Source organism: Mirounga angustirostris, unplaced genomic scaffold, assembly GCF_029215605.1.
Source record: "Mirounga angustirostris isolate CCGP_5_RB_7025 unplaced genomic scaffold, mMirAng1.0.hap1 SCAF_15, whole genome shotgun sequence".
Taxonomy (NCBI): Eukaryota; Metazoa; Chordata; class Mammalia; order Carnivora; family Phocidae; genus Mirounga; species Mirounga angustirostris.
Genome location: NW_026991723.1, coordinates 88990892 through 89016065, shown reverse-complemented (window position 1 = coordinate 89016065; position 25174 = coordinate 88990892). Strand labels below are relative to the sequence as shown.

Here is a 25174-nt window from a genome sequence, read left to right as displayed (position 1 = left end):
CTCCCTACAAGGCAGCAGTCAGAAAAGCAGGGACCCATACTTCTGCATCCCTGGCTGTAAGGGTCCCCCTGGCTGTGAGGGTCCCCCAGCTGTGAGGAGCAGGCCGTCAGAAAAGCTGGGGCCTGGGCTCTCTGTGGCACAAACCAGTCCTTCCACCTGCAGACGCCCAGCCTCGAGGTTTCTGCAGACGAGCCGTGAGGGGTGCCTGCACACTACAGGACAAACCTCTCTAGGAGCAAGCTGCTTGAAAATAAAGGCGAGGGAACAACGTCGGAATGAAAATGGGGTTTCTGGTCCCCATGTTTGTGGGCCATCACCAGAAAAGACCCCCATCCCCAGACAGCATGTTCAGGAAGCAACAGAAATTAAAAATAAGAAACAAGGCATGCACTGCAGGGACCAAGCCACTTCCCCAGTCTACTCTTCTGCACACTGAGGTTTGTAAGCCCCATCCTTGACTCCCTGGACCACACACAGGCTCAGCTCTCCTGGACTGGCCCTTGGCGACCCTCCACCAGGGCCCAACCAGATCAGAAGACCCTGCTATCACACCTTTATCAGGATCCCACTGTGCCACGGACAAACTCAAACCTCCAGCCCAACACACTGGCCCCAAACAGCCCCCCAGTCTCATCTCTCCAAAACACGGGGTTTGCATCTCGCCTCCACCCCACACTGGCTGTGTCTTTAAGGCCTGTTTCCTTGTGGATTAAATAGGGATGAACATACTGTTACCCACCTCCCAGGTCTGACGTCAGGAATAAATGAGAGAAGGAACACAGCACGTGCGACCCCGTGCCTGTTCACCCTTAGAAGGTTCTCGGCAAGGGCAGCTGTCACACTGGCTCCGCACACCTCATCTCTCGGCCATCCAGCCCCACCATCAGCCTCACGCCCAACACTCATCCCTCTGACCGATGACTGCGAGTAGTGAAGCCTTCATCCTCCCCGCCCCCCCGGGGCTCCCACCTGTGCTTCCACCTTCTCTTCTCCTGTGATCAAGGGACCAGTCCCCAGTCTGGTGCATCACAGCTAAAGGGCCCTGATGCAGAGTGCAGGCCTCCCAAACCACCATGAGAAATCCGAGAGATGTTTAGGATCTGTTGGTGGACCCTATAATAAATTCTCAAGAGACAGAGACACACTCACTCTCAGGAAACCCTCTTGAGATAAACATGCCACTGTGGCTACATCTTAAACAAGACAAAACTGCCCCAGCTTCAAGGTTTCCCACTTCAGGGCAGTAAGCATGAGCATTCGGCGCCATCACACTTGTGTTACGACAGACTGCTTCACGGAGGGGGTAATCCCAGCCCCACTCATTTGTTTATCCATAACGTTCTTCAGTAACAAAAGGAATATATGCTTGATAGAAGCTTTAAAAAGGGGGCCCCTGGGTGGCTCATAGTTGGTTAAGCATCTGCCTTCAGCTCAGGTCATGATCTCAGGGTCCTAGATCGAGCCCCACGTCGGGCTCCCTGCTCAGCGCAGAGTCGGCTTCACCCTCTCCCTCTGCCGCTCCTCCTGCTTATGCTCTCTCTAATAAATAAAATCTTTAAAAAAAAAAAAAAAAGCTTTAAAAAATACAGAAAATTATCAGTTAACTAAATTCTAAACCAATTTGCTATTGGTTTAAGAAAATTACAAAAATGATTTTAAGGAAAGCCTCCAGAGGACTGCCGACGGGCCAAGCACAAGAACGCAGAAGGAGAGTCCCAGCAGTGACTGTTTACAACCAAAGCCTTCCCGTAGGAACGACGTCACTGTCGAGGCTGGAAGCTGGGCTGGAAGGAGGAGGACGGACCGGCAGGAAGTGTCTGTCTTTAGCCCAGTGGAAAGCATTCCTTCCCCCTTCCCGAAGCCCCTGCCCTCGCAGATCCTCAGCTATGAAGACACAAGAGGGTGGAGGGACCGAGACTGGTCCTAACAACCGTCAAATATCGGCTGGGCTGCATAAACTCAAGGCTGCCCCAGAGACGACTGAGGGGCTCTTGCGGACAGTGGCTCTCTACACACACACAAAGAATTACCATGAGTCCAAGGGCCACCTCAGCCACTTCCGTTTGGGGACAGAAAGTCTACTTTAGCAGGCTGCTGCAGGACTAGAAATGACGGTCACAGGTGTAATACAAACACCCCTTGTTGAGTACTTGCGGCACCGGGTGACTCCCCTGCCGCCCTCCTCCTAGCGCCCACCTCCCTCTGCAGCCCTGGCAGCTTCCGGTTCCAAACCTTCTCAAGGGTCCCGGGCGGGGAAAGCCAGAGCTCACTCCCCGTGTATGCAAGGAGGCGGCGACAAATGACCAGGCATCCCAACCCGCCCTTTATTCTGGTCCTTGCAACACTGCAGCCACTGTAACCAAAAGTAGCACTCAATGTTCGACACAAAAAGACCGCCAGGGCGGATGGAAGGGGGCGGGGGGCGGAGCGCGCTGCAGCAGAACCCTGTAACTGACACACACGCACGCACGCACACAAATATGACTGTGTGTCTATCTATATAAGCACACACATCCCTTAATTCAATTCCACTGGATTCAAGAAACGCTATTTAGAATACAGGGAGGTTCTGGTTAAACACGGCAAAAAAAGACTACCGGCGTTTATAGCTTACCCTTCCAAAACCCTAAAATGAAAATAAACAACAAAGGGCACCCAAAGGTCAGGGCCGATTCTGGCCGACAAGGAACGGACAAGAGGGGAAACAGATCTTGCAGACTGAAGGATCTTACGAACAGGACTGCCAGGCACTGGAGAGAGCTCAGGAGGCCCTGAGAGGCGGTGGGCACCTCGGCCGACAGGAAGGCGGGGATTTAACACTGGGAGGGCTTCTTGAAAGAGCTCCTCCCCCTCTGGATAAATTTAAAAAGTCTAGACTTGAAAAGCCAGGATCAAAGCGGGTGGGGGTGAGGAAAAGAAAACAACAACAACAAAAACAAAACAAAACAAAAACCAAAAAACAAGCTTCGTGAAAACCTGAGTGGCAAATGCTGGGCACCTCGGCCCCCTCTGCAGTCAGCCTCACGGCAGGGTGGCAGACAAACGTATTCCAAACATATTCAGTCCCTCTCTCCATGCCCCTGGCAAAGACGAAGGAGTCTTCCCTTGAAACCAATAGGCACAAACACCTGGGGCTTGAGGAAAGCAGGCCGGCCTCCCACCAACTCACCCTACAGGGATGAGCTTCCCCACTGACCCACCCACTCAGGACTCAATCGCTGTGTGTGCCCAAGACCACAGACGTCTGAAAGGCCTCAGAGAAAAGGCAGATACCAAATACACAAACAAAAGAACCTAGAAGAAACACAATGTCAGGCACCAAAAATTTTAAAAAAGAAAGTAAGAGGGGTGCCTGGGTGGCTCAGCCTTGTTAAGCATCTTCCTTCCTTCGGCTCAGGTCATGATCCCAGGATCCTGGCACTGAGTCCCCCATTGGGGTCCCTGCTCTGCGGGAAACCTGCTTCTCCCTCTCCCACTCCCCCCTGCTTGTGTTCCCTCTCTCGCTATGTCTCTGTCAAATAAATAAAATCTTTAACAAAAAAAAGGTAATATAAAAATAGTATCCACAAAAAACTAAGAGAAGATACTAAACCCATGCAACAGAAACAGGATTTTTTTCTTAAGGGACAATCAGAAAAAACCCTAGGAAGTATTAAATATATGATAGGCCAAACCCCACCACCTTATGTTAATCAACAGACAAATCTCAACAGAGAGACATTCTAGAAAATACAGGGCCAGTACTCCTCAAAACTGTCAAGGTCATCAAAAACAAAGAAAATCCGACAGCGTCAGTCTGGAAGAAACCAAGGAGTAAGGACAACTAAACGTGTGATCCTGGACCAGAAAAAGCCCATAAGGTAAAAAAAACTAACACCTGAATAAAGTATAAACTTCAATTAACAACAATGTATCAATGTTGGTCAGTTAGTTGGGATAAAATACCATACTAACATTAGAACTTTGTAACTGAGAAACTGGCAGTACAGTATACAGAAACTAAAACTTTTCTGTAAATCCAAACTATTCTAAATTTTTTTAAATTTTAATTTCAACAGAAGAAATGAAAGAGAAGGAAATCTCAGAAAAACTAGCAAGAAGATGAATGCTGGTCTTCCCCCCCAAAACCCCAAAATTAAAGGATGAACGAACCCAGGAGTCCAAACTTAACTAGGAGTGATGGAAACACAGGATTTCCCAGGGAAAAAGGGGAGAAGAATTTATCAAATGAAAATAAACATGAAACATCCCCAGGTTGAATACCCAAGATTACAAGGGCCCACCTAGTGCTCAGAATAACGGATACAAAAAGATCAAAGTACATCAGGGATAAAGAGAAGAACCCAAAAGCTTATGAAAGCGCCCTACCCACCCACAAAAAAAAAAAACCCAGGAAGGAACAATCAAAATGGCAATGAAGTCTTAAGAGCAACAACGAGACACTTCTCACCAACATCATTCCCCTCCCCGGAAAATGATTTTCAACCTAGAATCTAATACTCAGCTGACCAAGTCAAGGTGGAGATAGAAAAAGACACTTTCAGACTCACACAAGGGCTCAAACATACACCTTCTCAAAAAGTTGCAGACGAATATACTCTAACAAACAAGAGAGCAATCCAATACAGAGGCAGACGTCAGAGCAGCTAATTCTCCCTTCCTCCTTCCTGGAGGAAGTGGTCTCGTCCTTCCCCAGAACACCTGAGGGCTGCCCCACACCCAGCTGCGGGGAGAACCACGCTCATCTAAGAGAAACCCATTCCCCTCCGGTCCAACAGTTCAGCAAGGCTACCTGATCCACCCAGACAAGTAAGATACCTCGTTCCTTCATGACAACAAGGCACCCTGGACCAACCAACTGGAAACCTGCCCCTCTCTGGACTTCCACATACCTGAGGCAATAACAACCTCATTGTTTAAGGCAGCTTAAGATAGCTGTGGTTACTTGATGCTCCAATTACCCAACGGAAACACACCTGGGATCCAGGAAACAAGGGATCCAACAGAGGGGCAAAGCCCCAGGAATGACAACCAAAGGGAACCCGAGATGGCCGCGGCACATCAGGCAGGGGAGTGCCCACGCTGATGAGAGCAGCGCGGCGGGTTCCGGGGGTAAACGGACTCACAGATTATCTAACGTCACTGGCAATTAGAAAATGGCATTTGGGCGCCTGGGTGGCTCAGTTGGTTAAGCGACTGCCTTCGGCTCGGGTCATGATCCTGGAGTCCCGGGATCGAGTCCCGCATCGGGCTCCCTGCTTGGCAGGGGGTCTGCTTCTCCCTCTGACCCTCCCCCTCTCATGCTCTCTCTCTCATTCTCTCAAATAAATAAATAAAATCTTAAAAAAAAAAATGGCATTTGTTGTATTTCACTGGAGCATTTGTAAAAAGGAGAAGATACAAGTTTGTTGTTCAGTTTATCATCTATTTTGATACTGCTTTCTATGTCCCACTTAAGGAATTGTCTTAATCCAAGATCGTACAGATATTCTATGTTTTCTTCTAGAAGCTTTACTGTCTCATCTTTCACAGTTAGCTCTATAATCTACATAAACACGATTCTGGATGTCATTTGAGGCATAAGACTCATTTTTTGAAAAGGCCACCTTTTCCCTTTGTCATGTGGTCCCTTATGACCTATGTCATAAATCGACTACTTTTGTGAAGTCTGTTTCAAAATCTCTGTTCTATCAGCCTATTGTCTATCCTTTTGACGACACTGGGCTGTCTTCATTACTGCAGCTTTTATAAAGTCTGGACGTCCAGTACGGCAAGTCCTTCAGCTTTGTTCTTCTTCAAGAATGCTTGGGTTATTCTTGGCTCTTTGCATTTTCATATAAATTTCAGAATCAGTTTGTCAATTCCAAACGAAACAACAACAAGAAAACAAAAGCCTGCTGGGATTTTGAGGGGCGCCTGGGTGGCTCAGTCATTGCGGGTCTGCCTTCAGCTCAGGGCATGATCCCAGGGTCCTGGGATCAAGCCCCACATTGGGCTCCCTGCTCGGCGGGAAGCCTGCTTCTCCCACTGCCCCTGCTTGTGTTCCCTCTCTGTCTCTGTCAAATAAATAAATTTAAAAATCTTTAAAAAAAAAAAAGCCCAGGGCGCCTGGGTGGCTCAGTTGGTTAAGCGACTGCCTTCGGCTCAGGTCATGATCCTGGAGACCCGGGATCGAGTCCCGCATCGGGCTCCCTGCTCGGCAGGGAGTCTGCTTCTCCCTCTGATGCTCTCCGTCTCTCATTCTCTCTCTCTCTCTCAAATAAATAAAATCTTTAAGTAAATAAATAAATAAATAAGCCTGCTGGGATTTTGACTGGAATTACATGGAAGCCAGAGTTCAAATTCGGGAGAACTAACATCTTTACGAGGCCGTACTCAGCAGCGCTGGTGAGTACGTGGGGCAAGGACAACTCTTGCCCACTGCTGGTGGGCGTGCCAATTGGTACAATCACTGGAAAACTGGCAGCTGTCTGCTAAAGCTGACCATATGCCAACCCTGCGACCCAACCATCCCATTCCAGGTGCATACCCAACAGCACAAGTGCATCTACACAACCAACGTTAACAGCAGCACTATGCGGAAGCTCAAAATGGAGACTAATGCGAGCTAAAAGTTTATCACCACTGGAACGAATCATCACCACGTCTACTCAACGAGAATTAATAAACTCACACACAACTACGTGGATGAAACTCACAGATACAATGTCGAACGAAAGAAGTATATACCAGAAAGAAGCAGAACAGAGACTGTCATTTTATAAGGGTCAGGGGGCAATCCATAATGAAAACACTGACTGGCAGGAACCTATTACACACCAGGTAACTTCCAAAACAAAACAAACAAAACAAAAAAAATCACTGTAAGTAGAAAACACTGGGGAAAAAAAAATCTCTAAACCTTGGTGGACCAAGCCAACTCAAAACACAGAAGATAACAGATGATCTAAGTAAGGTAGATCAGCAAACGTGTTCAAGCCCAGCTGGCTCAGTCAACAGAGCATGTGACTCTTGATCGCTTGGTTATGAGTTCGAGCCCTGCACTGGGAGTGGAAATTACTTAAAATCTTTACCCCCAAAAAAGTGACTACATATGAAACTTTAAGGAAAAACCCAAATTCTGAAAGCAAAAATCTCTGACCACAGTGCAATTAAACAAGACATAATGAAAGCAGAAGTACAAAATAACCCTATCGGTTGGAAAACTTAAAACTCTCTTTAAAAAAATTCTGAATCAAAGGGAAATTCAAAAGTATCGCTGCATAATACCTAGGAAAGCACAGATGGAGAAAAGAACATTATGCATCAAAACTTTTAAAACAAAGGCAAATTTGTAGTCAGAGGACATTTAGTAATCTAAAAACCCAAAACTTCTAACAGAAAAGAATGAAATTAAGCATCCAATTCTAGAAGTTGGAAAAAAGACATGATGGGGGTGCCTGGGTGTTGTAGTCGGTTAAGCATCTGACTCCTGATTTTGGCTCAGGTCATGATCTCAGGGTCGTGGGATCAAGCCCTGCGTGGGGCTCCCCGCTGACAGTGGAGCCTGCTTGGGATTCTCTCTCCCTCTGCCCCCACCCCCCTCTCTAAAAAAGAAAGAAAAAAAAAGACATGACTGAATGCAGAGGGATGCAGAAACAATCAGGGAAGAAGAGCCAAAAGTAATTTAATGAACTTAATGAATACATTTGAATAAAATGGAATTAAAAATAGTTCTTTGAACCAAGATATAAAATAGATAAACCACCGAGGAAAAGGTATGTTCACCTCATTTTACAGACAAGACACTAAATCTGAGAGGTTCCAAGACTGGCCCAAGGTCACTACCAACAAGTCAGGGCATTGGAACACCTGAGCTCAAACCCAGGTCAGCCTGACATCCAGGTCTGCTCCAAAGCTCGGGCGCTCAGTGGGCCCCAGAGAATGACCACGTGGCCACCAGGATAAGATGCCCACAGTACTCCCAGGCTCTGCCAGTACTCCCGGGGCCATGGTGAGTGTGTGGGTCAAGTGTGGCCTGGGGTGGGGTCTGGGCAGGCACGGCATCAGGGGAGGGACTTAACAGAGTCCAGGGCCCCCAGAGGGTGTGGCGGCTCCAGGCTCCTCATCCACAGGGGTCTATCTCAAGGCTCCAAGCCACAGTACCTGCCGGATGGTTCCAGTGACCCTTGTCATCACTCCTGACCAACTTAAACTGTTACGGCTCCTTTCTTCATGGGCCATGGGGTCAGTCCCTACACCCCTAGCTCACAGGCCTGGGCTGAAGCCTTCAGAGGACTCTGGCTAGAAATCCATTTGCAGTCTGCAAAGAGATCCTGGCCTAACTCATCTTTTGAAAATGCAGCTGAGGGGCGCCTGGGTGGCTCAGTCGTTAAGCGTCTGCCTTCGGCTTGGGTCATGATCCCAGGGTCCTGGGATCGAGCCCCGCATCGGGCTCCCTGCTCAGCGGGAAGCCTACTCCCCCCTCTCCCACTCCCCCTGCTTGTGTTCCCTCTCTCACTGTGTCTCTCTCTGTCAAATAAATAAATAAAATCTTAAAAAAAAAAATGCAGTTGATTTAACAACAAGAAAAGACAATTTCAATTTACAGCTGGAGATGGACAAGTTGGATAGATGTGCCACAAACAGGCCTCTCTCTCCAGGGTCAGAACTTACCAGGGACCTGGCAAATAAAAGAAATACACCTCACACACACACACACCTGTACTTGAGTTCCTCCTTCCTTTTCCACCTCCAGAGAGCAGTGAATTAGCAAGGGAGCAGCACTTTGCAAATGCCACCAAAATCTATGTTCTTTCTTGTAAAATCTGATTTAGCAGAGAACAGAAACTGGAGAGGGTATTTATATTGGATTGTTCTTTCTAACCAGATCAACAAAGCAGTTTCCGAGGGCCACTGACAAATGAACAGAAACACGTGATTGACTAGGGTAGATTCCTGTGAGCCATCAGGGCCCCAACACCAGGAGCCAGGGCACTCGGGATAAGGCTGAGCAAAATACAGAGCCTGGGAGAAGCTCTTGCCAGGAAGAGCCAAAAATGTACCAGCTGCCTGGTCCTGGGACCACTCTCCACGACCATGTATGCTGTTTATATTTATATGGGTTACCTTTGTGATCAGTTATCTTTGTAACTATCAGATGTTACAAACACACATTCAGTGTAATAAAACAAAAACACTAAAGTATGCAAAATAAGTCAATCCAACTCAAAAGGTAATCACCATTAACCGGGTGGATACCCTTCATACCTTTTTTTCTCAGCTCGCATAAACCCAGCAGCAGCTCCTGGTCTTCAAGTTGTATTCTACCAACGTGGGAAGTTACCCTACAATGCTGTAGCTCACTTTCTTCTCTTAGTACACTGTGGTCATCTTTCCAAGAAAATAACATACCAATCCTCCTCATCCTTTTGAAGGCCTACATATAGTATTTCACTGTGTAACTGTGCCACATTTACCCACTGCCCTACGGAGGGATGGAGAAATTATTTCCAACTGTGGGCGCCTCAGGCGGTTAAGCATCTGACTTGGGTTTGGGTCACGATCTCGGGGTCCTGGGATTAAGCCCTACATCGGGCTCCCCTGCTCAGCGGGGAGTCTGCTTGTCCCTCTCCCTCTGCCCCTCCCCCTGCTTGTGCTCTCTGTCTCTCAAATAAACAAAATCTTAAAAAAAAAAGAAATTATTTCCAACTGTGTACTACAACAAATACTGCTACCAGCAACATCCCAGGACACGTATGTAGACACCCGCCCCTGACCAGTATTGGTGGACCATCTGACATTTCTAGGAAGCGTATTTCTAGTTTGTGCCCAAAGACCTGAAAGGCAGGAAGGAGACCCCAGACCCTCCCTCCCCCAGGTGCACTACACCAGAGGCAGATGGCCTCCAGCAGCCGTGGCCCGGAGGAATGAAGAACACAGCCCACTTACAAAACAAAGGCCCCATCTCCCAGCCCTCCTCCGACTGTGGCACTCCCATGGTTCCACCGGGAGGCGGCGGAAAAGGGGCAACCGTAGCTTCCTGACAAACCCCAGACCATTGCACCTGCAGGGAATGGCACCCTTTGGTCAAGGGAGCAAGTCCTTCACCAGGCTGGCGGGATCAGCGCCATCTGCGCCCCGACTGCACCGAGGACCCTCCTCACAGCTGCAGAAGTGAATGTCCTATCACCCCCACACGGAGGCCACAGGTGAAGGAAGAACAGGCCAAGGTCACTCTGTTCTCTGCTGTCTCACTCCTCATGTCACATCAACCCAGAGCTGAGCCACAGGCACTGGGCTGTCTCTTTTTTTTTTTTTTTTTTTAAGATTTTATTTATTTATTCATGAGAGACAGAGAGAGAGGCAGAGGGAGAAGCAGGCTCCCAAGGAGCAGGGAGCCCGATGCGGGACTGGATCCCAGGACCCTAGGATCATGACCTGAGCCGAAGGCAGACGCTTAACCATCTGAGCCAGGCACTGGGCTGTCTCTTACCCAGAGATGGTTCATCAACAACGCAGCCCCCAGAAATCCACCTTTTCTTGGACGGAAGTAAATTAACAAACCCAAATGTGCTGAAGGCAGGGGGGGCTAAAATGGCTGAGTTGGTTTAAATGATCTCCAACAAAGCCCAAAGGACCATATACCCCCAGAACCCACATGCTATTTATTCCGCCAGCCTCCGACACTACAGGAAACCCAGGACGATTACCGTCACTGGGCCACCAATCAGCAAAGTAACAAGAAGAAAGAACCCAAAAATAAGGGACAAGTGCTCCCAGGGGCTTTCACAGGCAGCCAAACTCGTCACTGCAGCACAGAGGAAGGAACTTGTACGCTCACGGCAAACACACTCACTTCATTCACTTACTATTTCTAACAAGTCTTCCACAGACACTACCCACACTGATGGAACTCTCTTCTCACTACACTCCCGGCCCCCTCCCCACTCCATCGCCTGCCCCACCAGTCCTAACACACCCCACTGTACTGCTCCCTACCCTAAACAAGCTCCGCGCAGGGCCCACCTTGCCCCCCACTCCCGTGACAACACCAAATCCTACAACCCGAAGATGCCTGCAGGGCTGCACTCGCTGGTTACATCTACTCTTTGCTGCCGCTGAGGACGACCCTGCACAGTGTCATGACTCATCCAGGGTGGCAAAGAACTACGATGGCCTTTTTTTTTATTCCTTAAGAGAACAAGGAAGGACCCCAATGATAATGCTGGGGAACCATATGTAAAATAAAATGTCTTTTACTTGTCTTTATTTACATTAAGATATACCAATAAGGGGGGCGCCTGGGTGGCTCAGTCATTAAGCATCTGCCTTTGGCTCAGGTCATGATCCCAAGAGCCCAGGATCAAGCCCCGCGTCGGGCTCCCTGCTCCGCGGGAAGCCTGCTTCTCCCTCTCCCACTCCCCCTGCTTGTGTTCCCTCTCTCGCTGTGTCTCTTTCTGTCAAATAAATAAATAAATTCTTTAAAAAATAATAAAAATTTAAAAAAAGATATACCAATAAGGGTGCCTGGGTGGCTCAGTTAAGCATCTGACTCTTGCTTTCCGCTCAGATCATGATCTCAGGGTTGTGAGATCCAGCTCTGCCTGAGCCCTGTGTCTGGCTCTGCACTGAGCGGAGCCTGCTTAAGATTCTCTCTCTCTCTCTCTCTGCTCCCCACCCCACCCCACCCCCCCTCCCTCTCTCTAAAAAAAAAGATATGCCTATAAACATTCATGTCTCCTGTTTTCCCGTGGTCACTTCTGATTTAAAATTCATATGCATAGTTAAAGCATTCTCATTAGTGGAAAACAAAATTGTTCAAGACAGCACTCATCTCTTCATCTGAAAAAGGGATAACGGGTGGGACGAAATGACTCATTTTCTACTTCGTGCTGTTTGGGTTTTTTGTAACAAGCCTGTATGGTTACTGATACACTGTTTTTAAGGTCTGGGGTAAACTGAGCAATACTGAATCAATGCTTTACACTGTTTCTGAGCTGAGTAGAAGACAGGTTTCATCCCCATCTGGCAGGAAACAGAGGCTCAAAGGCGTAAAGATCACTTGGTGAAGCTCCTAAAGGAGTAGATGTAAGTGATGGAAATGAACACTCCTGTTTGCCTGATGCCCAGTCAGGGGGAGCCAGGGTTCTAGGCCAGCAAGCTGCAGAGCCTCCCTTGCACCACCAACTGCCTGAACACACTTATCTTTACTCCTCAAGACATTTACCTGAAACTCTCCAAGAACAGAAGAGGCTCAGCACAGGGCGGCAGCAAGTGACCCAATGCCCCAGTGAGGTGGTATCCACCTCAGACAAAGAGAAGTACGGCAGAGAGTGCTCCGATGCACCTGCCCCTCAGGGAGGCCCTTGGTTAAGGGGTCTGAGTTCCTGGAGGTGACGGCGGGGGCTATTTGATTTGGGTCTAAGTCTTCTGCACTCAGCACAGGGCTTAGCACACTATTAGAAACACTAACATCTAGTAAACAAGTGAGCCCCAAGTGTATAAGCCTGCCTACTCCAAACCCCCAGGCCCTTGGCTAGTGCTGCATCCAGGAACCATTAATAGCTCCTGTTTATTGAGAGCTGCTTGCCTAGTGCCATGCACCTTTATAAACACTTCGGCGAACGACCCACTGAATCCTTCCCCCATTCTAGGAGGAAGATGTTACTACCCCATTTTGCAGACAAGGAGAACAGAGACTCTGAAAGATGAAATAACCTTGAATCTGGGGCACCTGGGTGGCTCAGTCAGTTAAGCGTCTGCCTTCGGCTCAGGTCATGATCCCAGGGTCCTGGGATCAAGCCCCGCATCGGGCTCCCTGCTCATCGGGGAGCCTGCTTCTCCCTCTCCTACTCCCTCCTGCTTTGTTTTTTTTTTTTTTTTTAAGATTTTATTTATTTATTTGAGACAGAGAGAATGAGAGACAGAGAGCATGAGAGGGAGGAGGGTCAGAGGGAGAAGCAGACTCCCTGCTCGGCAGGGAGCCCGATGCGGGACTCCCTCCTGCTTTGTGTTCCCTCTCTCGCTGTGTCTCTCTCTGTCAAATAAATAAAATCTTAAAAAAAAAAAAAAAAAAAGAAAGAAAAGAAATAACCTTGAATCACCCAGCTCGCAAGTGGTTGAACCTGGGTTTGAAGTCAGTGGACCTCAAAGCCAAGGGCTACTCTCCATCAGGAAAGGAGCAGGAGGGGGCAAGGCATGCCCCAGTCTGCCGGGGACTTCTCCCAGGCCAGGCTCACGATAACGACCCTCCAGGGCCAGAGGAGTGTCATCCCAAACTGCACCTCCACCGGGCACATTCTCTCACCAGAGCACAAATCCTTCCCCACCTGGCCTGATGAAATACCATCCAGCCATTTCCAGGGGTTTCATCTCTGCGGTCGCTTCACCCAGGAGGCGTGACTTCCTGGAATAACCAGATGGGGAAAGACAGGGTCTAGAGGCCAAGTGGTTGAGTAGGCAGAGTGGCTGAGCGCATCTGCACGACAGCCATGATCAGGAAATGCAACAGAGGTTTGGCCTCCAAATAAGCTCCACACAGTAAGAAATATTAACAGCAACAAAACCACCAAGGGCTGCAAAATGGGAGCCTCAGAAACCTCCAGAGAGGCTAGGCTCCAGCGTGTAAAGGCTGGAAGAAAACATCTGTGCCAAGAGGCTACCTGTGCCTCTCTCCACAACCTCCTCCTGGCCTTCCCCCAGGGAGATGCCCAGAGCACCTCCTGCCGGGGCCACCTCTGCACCTCAAGACCACAGTTAATGCTGCTTCCCTAACAAAACCCAAGGTCCTACACTGACTAGAGCAAGCCCGAAACACTAAGTGCCTTTGATTTGAGAAACGTGCTCCTCCAAAATGACGCCTGAAGGCTACCCATTTAGTCAAGTCCACAGTCCAGAAACACCCACTCTCGTATACTATTGTTTATAAATTGACAGGTTTTTTTTTTTTAAAGATTTTATTTATTTATTTGACAGAGAGAGACACGACGAGAGAGGGAACACAAGCAGGGGGAGAGGGAGAGGGAGAAGCAGGCTTCCCGCGGAGCAGGGAGCCCGACGCGGGGCTCGATCCCAGGACCCTGGGACCATGGCCTGAGCCAAAGGCAGACGCTTAACGACTGAGCCACCCAGGCGCCCCTATAAATTGACAGTTTTTTAAAGAGTTATTTAGCAGAATTCTTAACGAAATGCTATTCAAGTGGAAGAGTCCACGCTGCAGAAACACACGCTATTATATACAAATTATGTTTCTCAAGAAAAATTTGGCAGAATTTTACCAAAATTGTGTAGTATCCAAAAATAAGAAATAGCCCAAATGTCCACCAATAGGGAAGAGGTTAAATCAAGGAAGTATATCCACAAAATACCCTCTGCAATTGCTAAAACAGATGATGTAAGCCATCTGTACAGACTGTTAGGGAGCACACCAAGGCATTTTATTAAGTGCAAAGGGAAGCATGCTAAGAATATAAATGCGGGGCGCCTGGGTGGCTCAGTCGGTTAAGCGGCTGCCTTCGGCTCGGGTCATGATCCTGGAGTCCCGGGATCGAGTCCCGCGTCGGGCTCCCAGCTCGGCAGGGAGTCTGCTTCTCCCTCTGACCCTCCTCCCTCTCACGCTCTCTGTCTCTCATTCTCTCTCTCTCAAATAAATAAATAAAATCTTAAAAAAAAAAAAAGAATATAAATGCGTGTGTGGGGATAATGTGCACCACTTTTTTTTCTGGAAGGAATGACAAGAAAGTTCTCATAGTGCTTTCTCTGCAGAGAGACTGGAAAAGAGCCCTTACAACCTTTTAATACAGCTTAAATTTTCTATTTTTTTTGTTTGTTTTACAAAGTCAACTGGAAATATCTGGGCCACGGAATTATAAACTATTTTTGGGTTTTTTTCTTCATACACTTGTAGATTTTTTAAAATTTAGTATTATTTTAAAAAAACACTGAACATGTGATAGATCTGTATATATTAATATGAAAGAATTCTCTTGACATGTTTAAAAATGCATGTTGTGGTACAAGAAAAAGAAGTGTGATCCCATTTTTGTGTTCTAAAAACCTGCCTACAAAGGGCCGTATTTATACGCATTCAGAGTCTGAGAGGATAAACACGCTGAACTGTAAACAGTAGTTACTGCCTGGGAAGCTGGAAGGAAGAGCTTTCATTTCTCTTCATACACTCGCTTTTTCTTTTTTTTTTTTTTTAAATGAGTATGTATACTTTCGCAATTAATTTTATATCAGGAAAAAAATTCCACTTTCTGCTCGAGGACAAGGTCTCCACTGTCCCCAGCGACTTCTGAACACTCAGCCCATTCACCCCCATGGCAGGTCAGCCAGGCGGCCCTGACAGGACCCCTCCCAGACAGGCCTGCATTTCTGTACCACCCAGGACAGAGCAGTTCTTGAAGGTCTGAACTGTGTGTAAACAACACCTGCCGAAAAAAGCTCTGGAAGACACAAAGGAGCCGTGGAGAGAGTGCCGGGGATGACCTCCTTTTTCCAGTTGGTCCTGCAGCAATATATCCCATCACTCTACACCAAGATCCAATCTCGCAGGACGAGATGGGTGGGAGAGTCACCTCCGGCTTCCCAGGGCCGAGGTCCTACCTGCCCTCCCCTGGGCTGGAGACCAGCCACAGCAGGGTACTCACAGAACACGTTCCCATCCAAAGGGCTCTGGTGCTCTGGAAAGCAAGCTGACCCACAAGCTTTCTACTGCGGCCCACACATTTCTGATTTCAACTTAGAAACACATTTTTAATATGCCAGGGCTTGGCATACTGTTTTCAATGGGTACTTCTTTCTTTCTTTTATTTTTTAAGTTTTTTTTTTTTTTTTAAAGCAATCTCTACACCCAAGGTAGGGCTCAAACTCACAACCCCGAGATCAAGAATCACATGCTCCACCTACTGAGCCAGCCAGGTGCCCCAAAAGGTGCTGATCTCAAGTTGGCTACATTTTCCAGAATGCCTTCCCTGACTACCCCAGCCTGAGGGGCCCTGCATCCTCCACACACTTCCACAACAGCCTCTTAGCAGCATCACCGCACCTTCTGCATGTAGGCACCCCCCCGTCACAGACACCGAGCACAGCGAGCACCAGGAAGCAACCAAATCCTGCTTCATGGCCCGCACTCCACTGGGGAAAATGTGCCAGTCAATAAACAAGGGCAAGAGTGCATTTATAAGTTGTCATCCACTGACAGATGAATGGATCAACACACTGTGATACATGGAACGGAATATGGACTATTATTCAGCCATAAAAAGGAATGGAGTCCTAAAACCTACTACAGCATGGACGAACTTTGAAAACATTATGCTAAGTGAAATAAGCCAGACACAAAAGGGCAAATACTATAGGATTCCACTTATATATACAGAATACAGAAACAGAGACAGACAGACAGAAAGCAGACGGTGGCTGCCAGGGGCTGCAGAAAGGGGAATGAGGGGTCAGTGTTTAATGGGTACAGAGTCTTAGTTTGGGAAGGTGATACATTTCTGGAGACGGATGGCTGTCACACGACACCGTGAATGTACTTAACACCACTGAATTTGTACACTTTTCTTCTCTCTTTTTTTTTAAAGATTTTATTTATTTATTTGACAGAGAGAGACACAACGAGAGCGGGAACACAAGCGGGGGAGAGGGAGAGAGAGAGAAGCAGGCTTCCCGCGGAGCAGGGAGCCCGATGCGGGGCTCCATCCCAGGACCCTGGGATCATGACCTGAGCCGAAGGCAGACGCTTAATGACTGAGCCACCCAGGCACCCTGTACACTTTTTTTAAAAAAATGGTTAAAATCATAAACTTCAGAGAGGCCTTGGGTGGCTCAGCGGGTTAAGCATCTGCCTTCCGCTCAGGTCATAATCTCAGGGTCCTGGGATTGAGTCCCACATCGGGCTCCCTGCTCAGCTGGGAGCCTGCTCCTCCCTCTGCCTGCCGCTCCCCCTGCTTGTGCTCTCTCTCTCTGACAAATAAACAAAATCTTTTAAAAAATGATAAACCTTATGTACACTTTATCACAATAAAATATTGTGCACATTTAGTGGCGCCTGGGTGGCTCAGTCGTTAAGCGTCTGCCTTCGGCTCAGGTCATGATCCCACAGTCCTGGGATCGAGCCCTGCATCGGGCTCCCTGCTCTGCGGGAAGCCTGCTTCTCCCTCTCCCACTCCCCCTGCTTGTGTTTTCTCTCTCATTGTCTCTCTCTCTGTCAAATAAATAAATAAAATCTTTAAAAAAAAAAAAAAAAGCACTTTTAAAGCTGTGAAAAGGGGGTGCCTGGGTGGCTCAGTCAGTTGAGCGTCCGACTCTTGCCTTCAGCTCAGGTCCTGATCTTGGTCGTTGAGATCAAGTTCCGCAAAGGGCTGGGCACAGGCAGAGGCTGCTTCAGATTCTCTCTCCCTCTCTGTCCCATTCACTCTCTCTCAAATAAATAAAATCTAAAGCTGTGAAAAGAACTACGAAGAAAAGCAATAGAGGAGAGGAAAGAATCATGGGAGGGTGAGGACAAAGTCAGTTTGAGAAGTTCCCAAAGGCTTCTCTAAGGAGGTGCCTGCTTCCCCCCTCCCCGGCCCGTGAGCTTCCGAGGACCCAAGTATGGCATTCACATGTCTGTGTCCCCAGAACAACAAATGTTTAAGTCATGACACTTGCTCAGACTCAACCCCGTAAATGGAGTAAGACTCCAAGCTTCACTCAGCACAGGGCCTGGCCAGGACTGAGATAGCCAGGTCCGAGATACTCAGAACTTAGTGGCCTAGGAAGGAAAGCCACTTTGGAGGCAAGGCTGGAGTCAAAAGTCACAAGGGCTGAAGGCGAAAACCCATACCGTGTCAAAAAGAACTAGAGAAGGAACCTGCGTTCTCTCTGCCCCGCAAATGCCACTTATGGGAAATAATCAGCAACGTGCACCAAGATGTTGGTACAACGGTGCGCCCTAAAAATTTGTTTACAAGAGGGAAAAGTGTGGGCGCCTGGGTGGCTCAGTCGTTAAGCGTCTGCCTTCGGCTCAGGTCATGATCCCAGGGTCCTGGGATCGAGTCCCACATCGGGCTCCCTGTTCGGCAGGAAGCCTGCTTCTCACTCTCCCACTCCCCCTGCTTGTGTTCCTGCTCTCACTATCTCTCTCTCTGTCAAATAAATAAATAAAATCTTAAAAAAAAAAAAAAAAGAGGGAAAAGTGTGTAACAACAATGTAAATGTCTAATAATAGAGGATTCAATAAATCATAGCATATTCATATAAAGCAATTACACACAACTATTAAAATGTGTTTTCGGGGCACCTGGCTGGCTCAGTCGGTAGAGCAGGCAACTCTTGATCTTGGAGGTCATGAGTTCAAGCCCCATGTTGGGCATCGAGCTTACTTAAAAATAATAATAAAATAAAATAAAAAATATGTTTTCAATAACTTAGGAAAATACACTCTAACGTTAAGAACTATACACTGTGAACAGTATACACAGTAATTTTTTTTTTTTAAAGATTTTATTTATTTATTTGAGACAGAGAGAATGAGAAAGAGAGAGCACATGAGAGGGGGGAGGGTCAGAGGCAGAAGCGGGCTCCCTGCTCATGCGGGACTCGATCCAGGGACTCCAGGATCATGACCTGAGCCGAAGGCAGTCGCTTAACCAACTGAGCCACCCAGGCGCCCTACACAATAGTTTTCTAATTTTGAAAAAACAAACACATACTCAAAGGAAATACACCAGCCTTTCTTTACGGTAGTTCTCTCTGGGCGGTGAGGTTACAGGTTATTCGTATTTGTATTTTTATCTTTATTCTTTTCACTATATTCCAATCTGTTTCCAGTAAAAAATGTTCCTTTTATGAATAAGGAAAAATGTACTTAAAGGGCCTTGTACAGTGCCTGGCAAAGAGTATGTGCTCAAGGAGTATCTGCTGCATGACAGTGACTTCTAAAATCAACAAATACTGCTTTCGCAACACCACCGAGAGGAAAAGGCCGATGGTTTGCTCGGAGAAGAGGGAGAAAGGATACAGAGCAGAGCTACAAACCCAGCTGCAGAGGTGGGAGCAGAAGGAAGTACGCTGAGAGAGACCGTGAAGGACCACCAGCAACTTAGGACAGACCTCATTCTGCCCCCCAGACACCCCGCTCCAGGCAGAGCTTGAAGCCAACACTGCAGCCCGCATCTTCCGGGCGCAACCCAGCCCCCCGCTCAGGCCACACGGGGAAAAAATCAACAAGTACAGCTAACAACAACACTCAACCAAGACTCTTGGCTCAGGTCACCGAGGCAAGCCTCCCTCCTAGTGCAGAGAGTCCCCACATGCCAGGAACAGAGAGAAACAATGATCTCTATCATCGACAGCAGAGCTGGGGTCTTGGAGCTCCCAGGTGAGGAGGCCTGGTCCAAATGGCAACTTTAAAGCCTAAAAGCTGGTCATAAACAATTTTATTTCATTAGAAATCTTACCGTCTTTCTCATCTCTCTCTCTCTCTCCTGAGCACCACAGGTGATGCCTTTATTTCTTTGTCCAAATGACAGACCAAAGGTTCCTAAGGCTATACAAGACCCAGGAAAAAATGGGACTTTCTTAAGAAAGAAATTCAGTTATGACTTGAAAAGCAGACAGTCTAGTTAGCTCTGACCAAGATACGAGATTCAGAGCACAAAGCCCAACAGATCTCTGGTGGAAATTTTATTTTTCAAGGGGAGTGCACTGCTTGAAAACCCAGTGTAGATAGGCCCTATTTAATATCTGCCGGCCCATAACAAGATACATACGCTTGATGGTAGACAAGCCTCATTACCAAATTTAGAAATACACCACACTAGCCCACCTGGCCTATTCTGGTTTGAAATAGAAACCAACAGAGAAATGATCAATCTTCAATGGTGGAATAATGAGACATGTAACCAGCATACAGCCATTAGCAACATGAGTCAGTACTTTGTGCAAGCCAAAAAAAAAAATCTTTAAAGTACAATAAAATAATTCTTCGCAAAAAAAGAGAACTGAAATTTAAAAGTGGGTGGGGGATGGTGAACAGGCCTAACAAAAATCCCTCAGCCAGGCCAGGCCAGCAGACCATGCTGGAACTAGTTCTGACTTGCCATTCCTGAAATTCCACTCTCCCAGGGTTTTCTGGCTCTCCCTTCCCCAGGCTCTTTACCCATTTGGGCTCCAAGGAGACGGGAAAGGACCCAGGCCACTGTAAGCAGCCCTCCCCTCCCCCAGCCCCACTGCGGGCTGAAACAAGGCCCCTCCGTGCAGCCTTGGAAAACTGACAACTCACAGGTAAACCAAAAGCCCGCTGGGAAGGGCAGCGTATTCATCTCCTCCCCTAACAAACCAGCTAATAAACAGTCCAGAGCCAGACCTGGCCAGAATGAAATCAGATAGAAAAGAAGGGCCAAGAGGAAGGAAGCTGGGAAAACTGAAAGGGCGACATGGCCCGGCTAAGACGTCTCAGTTCCACAGCCAGTGGGCCTGGAGGAGGTTCCAAGGAGGTTTAAAAAAAAACAGAACACAACAAAACCAAGATGGTTGTGGGAATGTCAAAATGTACTGAAAGAAATGCCCAGCAGACTGCAGAACTACTATCAGTCCAAGCAGACTGTCTCCAGGGGCATTTACAAACAGGCTACAGGTGTGGCCCAGAGCTAACCTGGGTCTCGGCCATCACCTGTGACCAAGACTGGGGTCAGTTTCCCCCGGTATTATTAGCCTCAGTCCCTCCTATGCTCCCCAATGATCACCACGAGCAGCCTAGCTGTTCTAGCCATCCTAGTGCTTCCAGGCATTGAGTAGCAGTCGTGATATAAAAATATTAGCTAGGGATCGAATTTGGGGGTGGGGAAGTCACAGGGCCATCAGCCAGGAGAACAGGAGGAAAAGATCAGGAATTTGGAGCAAGGACCAGAAAACTAGGCAACCAACAAAAACAACATACATTTTCATCACCCTCCTATGGACAGAAGCGGCTTGCTACAAATAGCATGTGAGGCTCACAAGAGCCCCAACAGATACCCAAAGCAAGGCATTAATTATTCCCATTTTACAGATGTAGGAGTTGCGGCTCAGGGACTTGCATGAGGTAACCCAACGAAGACCAGAATCCTGGCTCCAAGAGACACTTGCCTGAACAAGCACAGTCTCCCCAAGGGATAATTTACCATTCCCAAAGGAAAGCAGTCGTCCTCAAAAGGCAGGAGTCCCCAGCCTCTGCTTGTTGTTCTCAGTATCTTCCACTGTTCTAGATCTGCCTTCAACCAAGCTGTGTATCTGCCTTGCAAGGGGCAGGCACCCCAGACCCAAGGACAGTGACTTACTGCCACACAAGCCAGTTCCTGGGAGGCTCCCAACAAAGGCTACTCTCTCCCATCCCTGTCTCCCCACAGAGGCCCAGCACTGAATAAACAAGGGCCCAAAGATGTTCCATGGGTTGGGCGCCTTAGCCCCAGCACCTGTGGCATCCACCGGCTGGATCAGGTCAGCCCTACGGGAGGCATCGCAGTGGCTCGATTCCATCCCAGGGCTTGATGGCAGGTACAGAAACAGCAGTAACGAGAAGCAACTCTTAAACAGTAACTGTGTGCCAGGCTCTTCTAGGTCTTTCACCCTTGCCCTAAGCCTACAAGGCGGAGAATGCACTGTTTATGCCAGCGAAGGCTCTCTGAACCCTAGATTTCTCTGGCAGAAGCAGGATTTGCACCCCAAAGCCTGGGCCTCCCCAGCCCCTTACACCACCCAGCACCGTACCCAGACAGGGCTGCAGATGCATTTGGAGAAACCGCGCTACGACTGCAAACGGGTGGTTGTAAAAACCAAACTGGATAATGCATAAAGCCAAATAAAATGCACACAAAATCTTAAGGGGGGCGGGGGGGACAAAATCTCAGGGCCAATTTAACAATCCTGGAAACCAAAGGCTTCTAAAGGTTTCTCCCTGGCAGCCATTTAGCAAATGACACAGTCGGGAGAGCCTCCCCAGCCCCCGTTCTCCCCACTTCCTCCAAGCTAACCATTCCCTTGAGAAACACCTCCTCTTCTTGACTAAAGGTGGGCTCGGACCTCCCACGATATTTAGAAAGCGAGGGAGAAAAGAGAAGAGAAAACCGCCTTCCAGTTTTGTGTAGGCAAATCCACTCCGGAGGCCCACGATCTCAACAGCGCTGTTTCTGGCTTAGAAGGGGGCAAAAAAGAAAAAAGAGGGGGGGAACCCCGTCTGGCAGGCCCCGAGCAGCGACATCCTGTTTATTATTAAACATTCTCAGTATCAGAGCATTAAGTATTTCCAAAATAATCCTGGCGCTCGCGCACCGAAACCGCGGCCGTCGGCGGCCGCGAGCCCCCCGCCCCTGAACGCCAAGTCCGCGGGCCCGCGGGGGGCACCGCCGCGCCCCCGCCGCCCCCCAGCCCCGCGGCCCGGGGGCGCCCCGACCCCGGGATTCCCGCTCGGGGTGGTGCCCGGGCAGGTCGGCGCGGGGAAGGGGGGCGCAGGCAGGCCGCCCCGGCTGCTTCCAGAGCAGCGGGGCGCTCCGCACCGCGGCCCGGGCGGCCCCCGCGGCCCCGGCCCCCGCCGCCCGCCCAGGCCGCGCGGCGCCGCACAACAATGGCGAGCCCGGGCCGGGCGCCCGCCGCCCCCAGGCCGCCCCGCCCGACCCCGCGGCCCTGGCCCGGCCGGGCGGCCCACGGCGGCGGCGGCGCGCTCGCGGACGGCGGGCGGCCGGGCCCGGGCTCGCCGCTGTCAGTCAGCCGCCGCCGAGACAAAGCCGGGCCGCGCCGCCGCGCCGCCTCCATCTTAGCGCCGACCGCCGCCCCGGCCCCGGCCCGGTCCGCCCCGCGCCGCCCCGCCGCCCCGCCGCCCCGCCGCCCCGGCCCACCTGGTCTGGTTCCGCGGGCGCGACTGGGCCGGGCGATGGCGATCGGGCGGCGGTCGGGCGCGGGGGCGGCGGGATGGCGGCGGATTGCGAGGCGGCGGCGCGGCTGCTCGCTCGCTCGCTCCCTCCCTCCCGGGCTCGCTCGTCGCTCGCTCGCTCGCTGGAGCCTCGGAGCCTGTGTCTCGCCGCTCGCCTCCCTCTCGCGCTCGGCTCCCCGCCCCCCGCCTGCCGCCGCCCCCGCCTCCTCCGGCCTCCTCCTCCCGCCGCCGCCCGCAGCCGCGCCTCGACCCGCGCAGCGCCCCCTGCCGCGCCGCCCGGCCTGAGGGGGGCTGGGGGCCCCGGGAGGGGAGGGGCCGGCAGGGGGGAGGGGCAGGGAGAAGGCGGGGCTGGGGTCCCGGGGGAGCCGAGGGGGAGGGGTACGGGAGGGGGCGGGGCCGGGCGGCGGTGGGGGGAGGGGCACGAGAGAAGTTGGGGCTGGGGTCCTGGGGAGACGTGGGAGCAGGGGCACGGGGGAAGGAGGGGCTGGGGTCTCGGGAGGGGCGGGGCCGGGCGGCGGTGGGGGGAGGGGCACGAGAGAAGTGGGGGCTGGGGTCCTGGGGAGACGTGGGAGCAGGGGCACGGGGGAAGGAGGGGCTGGGGTCTCGGGAGGGGCGGGGCCGGGCGGCGGTGGGGGGAGGGGCACGAGAGAAGTGGGGGCTGGGGTCCTGGGGAGACGTGGGAGCAGGGGCACGGGGGAAGGAGGGGCTGGGGTCCCGGGGGAGCTGAGGGGGCGGGATACGGGAGAGGGGCGGGGCCGGGCGGCAGTGGGGGGAGGGGCACGAGAGAAGTGGGGGCTGGGGTCCTGGGAAGACGTGGGAGCAGGGGCACGGGGGAAGGAGGGGCTGGGGTCTCGGGAGGGGCGGGGCTGGGCAGCGGCGGGGAGGGGACAAGAGAAGAGGGGGCTGTGGTCCCGGGGAGACGGAAGGAGGGGGCGCGGCACCGGAGAAAGGGGGCTGAGGTCCCAAGGAGACGCCAGGGACAGGGTACGAGAGAAGGGGGGCTGGGAGGGAAAGGAAAAGGCCGGAACTGGGGCTGGGGAGACGAGGGGAGGGAGCCGGGAGAAGGGGGTCTGGGAAGCGGGTGGAACTTGGGACTGGGGCCCGGAGAAGGGGTTCTAGGGAAGGGAAAAAGGAGGAGGGCCAGGGGAGGGGGTTGGGGCGAGACGGGGCGCGGGGGTGGGGGGGAATGAGTGGTCCGGAAGACGGGGGGCTGGGCTAAAAGGGGCCTGGGGCGGTGAGGCCCAGAAGCACGGAGGGTTGAGAAGGGCGGGGGCGCGAGCCCGGATCCCCGCCCCCTCCCCTTTTAGAACTGCCGCGCTTCCTGACAGTGAGCCCGGATTTTGTTACGTGATGTATGCACGGAGAGGAAACAGAAACAATACACTGTTAACTCGAAAGCAAGGTTGTTGCACAATATAGATACTTTATCCGTTTTTGTAAAATGAAAAATAATAAGCCAGTCATCTTTGGCGTTTGTGTATTTCTGTGAATGCAAAACAAAAGGTCTGGGAGAATGCACTCGGCTCCTGGTTACCTCTGCAGTCTGAAGTCTCGAGAGCCAAGGAGAATTCTCGCTTTTTATTTTCGAAATATCGGCACTTAGAAAAACAATTTGCAAAAGCAAAAAGGAGAAATGTAGCTGGGACCTGGAATCCAAATCATCCGCCCCTGTCTCTGACGTTTCAGGCCATACTCTGTGTGCCTTGGTTGGGAGTGGTTTATCTCATTTAATCCCGTTCCTCGGGCAGATGTTATTTTTCCAGTTCACAGGTGAGAAATGGAGACTCTGAGAGGTTAAGTAACTTGCCCAAGGGCACACAGCAAGCGCTGAGAGGAAGGTCGACCCACTTCAGCCTAACTAAGAAGGTTAGGGGTTACCACGGAGCACAGTGCCCAGCACAACGTAGGCGCTATGTAAATATTGGCTAGTTTGTTGAAAGGAGGAATGGGTGGCTCTTCTAGGCTGGTAGGTAGAGACTCATGAAGAATCAGGAGGGGTTATTTTTTTTAATTACCCGACAAGAGAGAGCAGAAGATGAAAAGCTTGGGTCTTGAGTGCTCTGGGAAGACAGAGGAGGATCTATTAAAGGCCACAAACGGGGTAAAAATCAAGTCAACAAGTGCTCTGCTCCCCTGGCAGTTCTGGAAGGGGAGGGACGCCCTCTGGGGACAGGAGGGCTGCTAGGTTCCAGGGAGTTCACTGGCCGCAGATGCTTTCACTCCTGTAAAACCCAAGGATCAGACTGTATCCAAATCGCTTCCAGGGTTCAGGAAACACTTTTCTTTCTGAACTTC

General features: G+C 50.4%; 1 protein-coding gene across 10 annotated transcripts in view; it reads right to left on the bottom strand.

Moving 5' to 3' along the window:
• The window catches only part of PRRC2B (proline rich coiled-coil 2B), a 91166-nt gene extending 68061 nt beyond the window's left edge, over nt 1-23105 (bottom strand). For 3 of the 10 annotated variants that reach the window (XM_045883366.3, XM_045883374.3, XM_045883367.3), the window contains exon 1: nt 22845-23102. The gene's annotated coding sequence lies outside the window, so the exon portion shown is untranslated. Of the gene's footprint in view, nt 1-22844 lie in introns of all 10 variants that reach the window. The other 7 variants (XM_045883368.3, XM_045883369.3, XM_064579024.1 and 4 more) reach the window with 4 other exon arrangements.
• Between the last annotated feature and the right edge of the window lie 2069 nt (nt 23106-25174).